The sequence below is a fragment of the Rhipicephalus sanguineus genome, chromosome 9, assembly GCF_013339695.2.
Source record: "Rhipicephalus sanguineus isolate Rsan-2018 chromosome 9, BIME_Rsan_1.4, whole genome shotgun sequence".
Classification (NCBI taxonomy): Eukaryota; Metazoa; Arthropoda; class Arachnida; order Ixodida; family Ixodidae; genus Rhipicephalus; species Rhipicephalus sanguineus.
This window is the reverse complement of record NC_051184.2, coordinates 106497514-106506100: the sequence shown is the minus strand read 5'-3', so window position 1 is coordinate 106506100 and position 8587 is coordinate 106497514. Positions and strand designations below refer to the sequence as shown.

General features: G+C 41.7%; 1 long non-coding RNA gene across 1 annotated transcript; it reads right to left on the bottom strand.

Annotated features, from left to right (window-relative positions):
• Positions 1–5084: 5084 nt before the first annotated feature.
• Positions 5085–8291, bottom strand: LOC125759860 (uncharacterized). The gene is made up of 3 exons (XR_007417567.1): positions 7854–8291; positions 6875–7003; positions 5085–5167 (listed from the first exon to the last, which is right to left on the bottom strand). It is a non-coding gene; the product is annotated as an uncharacterized LOC125759860 (long non-coding RNA).
• Positions 8292–8587: the final 296 nt, after the last annotated feature.

Below are 8587 nucleotides of genomic sequence, written 5' to 3'. Positions count from 1 at the left end.
GCACGGGACGGAAAAAAAGGTAGACGAGGGCGACAGCACCCTCGTCTATTGTTCTTTCTTCATCCCATGTCCAGCGCTGTTTGTTTCCGTTTTAATGCAGAATATTTCTTTCTTTAATCTGAGGGTGGCAGTGTTTCATGGCTAAAATAGTTTACTAATTTGCATTTCAAGTTACATTTTTTCAGCCATAAGGAAACACTGCAAAATGCTGAAGTTCTAATGTTAACATTTATCAGGAGAAAGACTAATTCTTTCGTATGGAATACCGAAGGTTGATTTCTAAAGTTCATTGCCTTTGTATTTTGTGCTGTTCCCTTATCATTTTCCTTAAGACGGTTGTATAGATGTTCTTGGTTTATCTTGTGTTTTGTATATGTTATGCTCCTGTTTTTGCTTAGCAAGATCATTTTATGTGTAACTTATCCCTGTAGCCCACTTTGCAATACTGCTTACTGGTGTCAGCAGTATTGTCAAGTAATAAATAAATAAGTAAATAGATATCCACTTTGTCATAAAACTACTATGAAAACAAAATAATCAGAAACGTTCCACCCAAACTGTAACAGTCTGAAAAAATAGCTTTTGACCCATATTGCAGCTTAGCTTTTGCTATGTAGCATTCCAAACAGAAATGTCGCCAAGACATTATTGTGTGGTATACTTTGCTGGCAATTTATATTCCATTTAAAAAAATATATACTGCTTGGTTGTAAGCAAGGAAAAATTTACTGAAGTGAATAATCCCTAGCCTGCACAGTCTCATTCCTTGACCTTCGCTGCACAGCACATTGGCACAGGATTCACGCGGGTGCCCCTGTGCTCATATAGTGCAAGTCTAAATGTTGCAGATTTAAGCAATACTTCTGTCTGAAATACCATGCAAGAACAATGATGTGCTGTGCAGTGAAGGCAAAGCTCCAAGAAACTTCCCACAGCCTTGTTATTTTTCATTTGAAAAAATTATTTTTCGCTTGAAGATAATATTACACCTTAAAAACTTTGTCTAAATTATCGCACAAGGAAAGCACACTATGATGTGTAGGCAATATTTTAGCTGGGATTGCTACACAGTGAAAGAGATCCCGCAATATGGGTTCAAACACTACTTCTTCCAAGTGTCAATTTTGAAGACATTTTTGCTTCTTTTTGCCAGCAGCATTTTCAACCCTTGGTATATGCACTGAACGCATACTGTGAATATATTTCACATGAAACATTCAGTCTTTTTTACAATATACTTAAAAATGGTGCATTTTGCAATGTTTCCTCACGACTGCAAATAGCATAAATTGAAATCAAAATAAATTCGACTATCATAGTCATGAAAGATTGGTGACTATGTTAAAGAAACAAATGCTTTGTAGTAATAGCTCGACGCAATAACCATGTGTCAATTAATTTGCCTGACACAGCTTCATTTCTGCATGCGAAGTTTGAAAGGTCTTTGCTGCATCATGCAATTCTTTCCCCGAAAATAACGCTTGAATGACTACTTCCCACACTGAAACATAACAGCACCAGTTTTACAAAATATTGGAAATGGTCAAAAAACGACCTGGCACACTGGCGTGAAATGACCCAAGTAGGTACTAAAATAAAACAGTGTGCACTGTCAGACACTAAAATGAAGCACTAATCTGCTTGTATTGCTAAATTACTTCAAAACCCTGCTCTGAAGAAGTTGATTGCGAAAAATTTACTTTAACCTCTGACCTATTTTTATCTATCTCTAGTATAATGACTCCTAACCTTCGGCACACACACAAAGGCACAAAGCATTTCATATGGTTCAATGCCTTCGAACAGTACGGAAGGTCATATGTTAAGAAATAGCGTAAAATCTGGACTAATTTTAACCAGCTATGGTTTTATAACATGCAAACATCGAGAAATACACAATAGTTTAGTAACTCGCCCCCTCTAAAAGTGTTGCTGTCACAGCTCCAAATTCCATTCACGAGCTATACTGGCTAAAATATTAAAACACAGCTGAATTTCCATCTCAATGGTGGATGCACACAAGTCTACAATAATTTAGTAACTCGCCCCCTATAAAAGTGTTGCTGTCACAGCTCCAAATTCCATTCACGAGCTATACTGGCTAAAATATTAAAACACAGCTGCATTTCCATCTCAATAGTGGATGCACACAAGTCTACACGAACAGGCATGCACTTTAGATTGACTTCACAAGCCAGATATCCGGTAATCCTGCTGTTGGAGAACGTTACCAAGTGCATGAGCTGGACTACTACATAAGCTAAAATGGATGCTTGTGTGTGTTGGTATGACAGAGCGTAAACAAAGCAGTGCAGAAGACTGAGCACATGAGCACAGCACTGTTTGTGTCTTCCTTTTTCTTGTGCTCCGTCTATTGCGTTTTTTACACTAATGCATTAATTGTGGAAACAACTACCTGCCGCAATTTGGTCATCTAGGTCGAACTTTTTGGGCCTTGTACCAGACTAAAGAGCTCTGTTGTGAAAGCAACAGGGTGTAACAATATTGCACTACAAATCAGGGAATACAAAGCATCGATAAGAATGTTCAGCCAAAATAAAAGGCTTCAGCAAAATGTTTAAGACACATACTCACAGGTTAATGCTCATTCACAGCTTCTACGGCAGCCCCATGATTTCTGTGCGTCCATCTGTGCGTGCCTTCCTTCCGCCTTTGGGCAAGTTCGTGTAGAATGTCTGCCAGGAAAACAAAAACATCAGAAACAAGTCGACTTTTTTTAGCATGCCTCACATAACCCAAATGAACTTTTCTCTCCCCATGAGGTAGCTGTTTAGAAAGCATCCAAACAGCCGCTGCTTTGTCTATGTATAGCTCATAACCAATAGGTAGCATCCAACACGACACCTGGTCATTGTCAAAGCATACGAGACAAGAAACTGAGACAAGTATAAGCAAAGAGCAAGCGGCTATATTTCGCCATTATATTGTTTCCTAATCCAGCCCGATGCATTCATGGCTTAAATTTAATTTACACTGCTATATTGGTGTTCGCCCTAAACTTACTTTCCAAATAACTCACTAGATAACCTATTTCTCTTACGCACTATATGAATACATGTTAAAAAGATGGGGCATGCAAACATGGACACGAGAGAGTCAAGACACCTAAAACGCTGAGATCACTAACTGGAGGCTCATCACCTAATCTACCTTTACATTGTCGAGAGCGTAAATGCACGCCAAAATTCGATGAATGCAGTTTTGTACAAGCACATGAATGAAGAAATGCGTCCAATTGTCGAGGCCTGGCATATCAATAATGGCAGTGCACGAGAGAGCGAACCATCGATTAACTAGCATAAAGAAGAAATCAAATGCTTGAGCAGTTATCTCTCACGTAGACTATCGCGCATGCCAGATTGATAGGTATCGCCTCTTGCCTGGGCATGCACAGATAAGTTTCTGTGTCTACTTTATTTTGTGCCACTGTCCACCTTTCCAGTTGGCGTTAGTGGTGTCTTGGTTTCTCTCTTGTGTCCATGTTTGCATGCCCTGCCTTTTTAACATGAATACCTACCAACCAGCTCAGCTGTCTGTTATACTAAATATGTATACAATCTAGAATTACCACTCTGTCCACTTGCTGATGTAATAATAACAATGGGGTTCTGTATGTAAACGTGAAATTAAAAGCACAGGAACCTCTAGGATTTGCACCTCCACCGAAAGTGCAACCACTCCATCAAGGATCGAACTCGCACAGTTCAGATCAGCAGCTGACCATTATAACCACTGTATTGCAGCGGGGGATGTTCACTTGGTAATGTAGGTTAATGTTAAGGATTATGGAAAGAGCTGTAGGTTGAAGAAAGACATGCAATTAAGCAAGGAGCTGCAGACATTATGCAGTTTAGATATTTCTGTAATCCAAAGGGCTGGTGCTCAGGGCATGCACCTAAGGAACTCCTGTTCAGCGTCTCTTTTCGAACCAAAGCTTAGCAGAATTGATGTTCCTGTCTAGATATGCCCCTGAGAACCACAGTTAAATAGCTGCAAAGTAAACACTAGAAGACAGAAAAAATCCATCACTTGTATGATATTAAACACATCAAGATGCAAATACACCAAACACCCTGGACTGTGAAACGCATTGATTGAAAAGATATCAGTTAAACAAAGCAGCATAGCAATGAACTTCCATGTAGCTGCCACACGGCAAAAAGCAGGTGGCTCTGGTGCCATGAAAAATCTATAACAACACTTGTTGAATATAGCAGGATGTTTTGTATGATAAATGTATAAATTACCACTCACAGAAGCTGACATGCTATTTTAAAAATCAGCATTGCAAAAAATAAAGCAAGAAAACCACGTGACGTGTGAATTTACCATTCATAATTTAAGGCTAAAGGGCCCCTAAACAACCCCGGAGTCTAAAATTTGTGACAACTGCACGCTTGTACAACGTGAACATGTTGTCACATTAATTTTTTGATTAAGTGGTGTAATAATGAAGCCACAGGGGACAGAACAAACATTCCAGCTGGTTTCAGCTTCTCGCTCAGCCTGACCATCCTGAAGAGGGGCTTCCTCGGTGTGCCACTGTGCCAGAGCGGTGCGGTGAGGAAGCACAGTCAAAGCACTGGCGAGATAAACCAATTCGCAACACTTGTGACAACCACAGATACTGCATCATCACAAAGCCAAAATGCCGTTTCGTATTGCAGAGGACTATTCAGCAGTCAGCGTTACTTAATGTTGCTCATAGGCAACATTACAGCACTTCGCTAGCAAAGAGGACTGGTCAAGCGCTGAAGAGGAGGTGCGGTTATTGTTTTTAGAAGTGGAGTGTCTGACATTCGCACAATGTGATTCCTGCGGCCCTCTGTACGAATTAGCGAGCTTGTTTGGGAGGTGTAAAAAAAAGAAGTCGGAGCCTGCTGACTGGCCCTTTAAGAGAATGTAAATATACACTAGAAGGAAGTACACTTGTAGACATATTACTATAAGCTATAAAAAACAGGCAATAACATGCTCAATCCATGCAGCATAGGGATGTCTCACACCTTTGCAAGAACTTTACTATGGTCGCTGCATGTTTGTGTAGGCCAGAAGCAGCAGGCTCGTGGCTTCCATGAGTTTGACCCGTTCGTTGAAGGGAAACTGCTGCTCACATCCTTGTAGCACTGCCTTTTGAAGATGCTTCCTGCGATAACAAAATGACCACAACACAATTATGGTCTGCAAATATCGACAGATGACCTACATTGCTGCCCTTTCTCATTAAATTCAGCTCTAGACTAAACACTGCAATAGTGGCATCCTCCTACATTACAGGGCATCATACTGCTTTCCTTGGCCTGGTTTTTAGTTCAATAATTGTTTTCACCCATAACAGAATGTAGCACTAGTAAAGATTCGGTTGGGGAGGGTGCAGTCGTAAAGTGTGTATGCAAAGTAAGAATATGAAAAAAAAACAATGGCATAATTTCACATGAGATATAACAATTATCATAATTCATGTAATGTCAGACACCAAGGTCTGTTTCATTGAGCAAGTTTTGACCTTAAGCTATCACAAAACAATGCCCTTTATGGAAAGTGGGATTTGCAGAGTGAACTCTGATGATGAAATTGGCTGCCTTTACTGGCTCTGTAGCTGCAAGTGCATTGCTAAAGCCGCTTGAATGCACTTAACAAGCCTCTGTAATGGTATTGACAAATCTACAGAGAAGACAAACTCATTCGTTCTCACTTAGCTGCCATCACAGCAATACGTTGCTTCGTGTCAGGTTTCCTGGTATGCAGAATGCACAAACTTGGTGGCCGTGCCATACCACAGTAAACATGATCGACATCTGCTCCAACTGCGTAAGTAGCTGGAAAGTGCTAAATTACACAATCAGCTGTACCATGCACACATAATGTAAATTCTAGCAGTGGCAACATTTCGCACCTCATAATAGCCTATGGGCATTGTACTCGTTGATGCTGCCAGCTGCATTCCCTGTTTTCATTTCTAGCATGCATAGCACATGCACACAAAGCACCCAATAACTGTGGGAAGCAGAATAGATCGTCCGAGGTAATCAATAAAATTGATTGACAAGAATTCCACACATCACTCAAGCCTGTTGTTTAGCATAAGTGATGAGAATGTGCAGCCAAATGTACACAGCAAATTCAGTATTGGCCTTGAAGAATTGCAAGATAGGTTGAAGCTTTCCAGAAACAAACCGTATACAGTAAAGTCTGTCCCAGATACTGAAATCATGAAGTTATAAATTTTAAAGTGGGCCGCTATATTCTTCAGGCACCATGCATTGCATTTATGAAAACGCTAACATCCCTGTACAACAATGCGTGCTGCAAGAAGTCATAAACCTTAATATTTTTGGCACAATGCCATTTCCCAGTACCACGTTTTACAGAAAGGCAACATTTTCCTTTTCAAAACTAAGCCATGTTCCCAGGCAAAATGCACTGTCCATGGTGACAAACATGGAGTACGCTCTTCTATACAGCTTAGCTGGTTTACTGGAACTAAAAGCTACGGTAACGCTGTCTTAATTGAACTGGCTAGCAAGAGCCTTCTCGCTGCTGTTTATGTGAAGTAATTTCACCTTGGCGGAACGTCACAAGAGTAAGTGGCACATAATAATGAGTGCGAAAACACAGTAACAGGTTGTGCAACGGCTACCAGGTATGCCCATTCGTGGAAACTGTGGGCTCTTCCCCCAAATGAACCAGTTGGAAATAACCCTTTTGCATGAATAAATTTAAGTTGGTTGCTGGCATACATAACATTGTTACTCTGCATTTCCATCTCAATTATCTAGCGCTCATTGTTTCCCTTCGACATGACTAGCTCAAAACAAGATTCTTCTTCATTAAATGGAACTTTGTACATTACCTTTACGTTGGCTACAGATGCTTATTTCTTCTGCCTGAATAAGCACCTCCTATAGCATACTTGCCTCAGCCACCTTCTGGACTGCATGGTCAGCACTCCACTGTTTGTTGTGGCACTGCTGTTTGCTACCTGCAGTACGTTGCAAAAAACTTCAGCATTAAAAAAAAAGGTTAAGAAAAGCCGAACCAGGTGTGCCAGCAGCACCTTGCCCTTTGAGGAGGGAGGAAGAGCTCTGATAAATGGCTAATTCAAGACAAGCGTTGTTCTTCACAAGCTATTATTATGCGATGAGAGGTGGGACTTCAATACACGGACGCACATATAGTGCTAAAAGCAATTGAAAATTCAGCTGAAAGTACGGCTTGTCAAATTAGGTCAACGTGCATAAAGGATAAAAATGGGGCAAACCAACTGAACAAAATACAATGTCATGCTGCAGAAATTGCATTTTTAGCAAATCTATGTTATCTATTGCTTGAAAGATGATAAGCAATGTCCAAGAATGCTAACCTAAACGCTTTTGAGGGTCACGTTACTTAATGACAAATAAAATGCACGCCTAAAGAAAACATCCCTAAATACACTTTATTTCTCCCACTGTACCGATTCACGATTCACACGGTGGCTGATGATTATTCCTTCAGAGCTCGTGCGAACGAAATGGATGTTGAAGCTTCGGTTTCACGGCGTTACTCCAAGTAATTTGTCAAGAGACATGCATAAAACGCATGACAATGGTGAGCCTGACAAAAATGTTGTCTCCTTTCAGCAAATATTAGCGTAGAGCAGTGCGTGCAAGCGAGCTAATTACCAAAACTTCATAACACTACCGACTACGTTCTTGACAAATGTCATGCGCGAGCACAATCCTCACAACTACAACCGCATACACTACCAACACGTTATGCGATTTTCTTCGGCGACAAGGCGTACTACAATAACAATAACTCACAATGTACGAAGCGTAACGTTCACTTACCTCTGGCAATAAAAAATACGCTGGCAGCGTACACTGCTGGATGACCGCCGGTTTTCAATGGTGCGCCAAGCGAGGAATCGCCGAGCTACCGGCCGTCCCCGAGCGTAAAGGCATTTTCCAGGGCCACAGAACGCGTCGTCGACAAAGGATTGCGGCGCTGCTACTCACTGACGTGCGGAAACATTTGAAGAAGGTGTTCTTCAAAACTATGAATCGCGTCCGTCGGTCACACCGAACAAAGCAGTCGCAGAGATTGAAGTCGCACGGTCGGCATCTCGTGACTATTTGCCTGGTACCGCGTATAGTTGCGCTTACGTCAGTAACCACGAAATACAACACACAATACACACAATGCGAGGCAGCGCGTTAAAAGTCGACCGCACAAACAGAACTCGGCACGACGATCACACGAACGCAGAACTATACGGGCTAGGAAGGTCTCCTTAGTGTCGTGAGCGCGCCTGCCAGGTGGAAAGATTGCGCGATCCAGCGTGCAGACGGCGCTGCCGCTCGCTGGCGTGCTTTCGCGCGTGTGAGCCTGCGCTCTGTGGAGTTTCCCGTTGAAACCAAGCTTTGTAGTTTCGGTATAAGCTCGTTGTGTAGGCCACACATGGCGCTGATAAATTGTAAAACGAAGAAAAGAAAACTCTGGAGACTATGCGGGCAGATTAGCTTCTTCTGAACGGCACATGCTGGCGTAGAGAACAAACATGTAGGAGCAGTGCCTGGTAGGA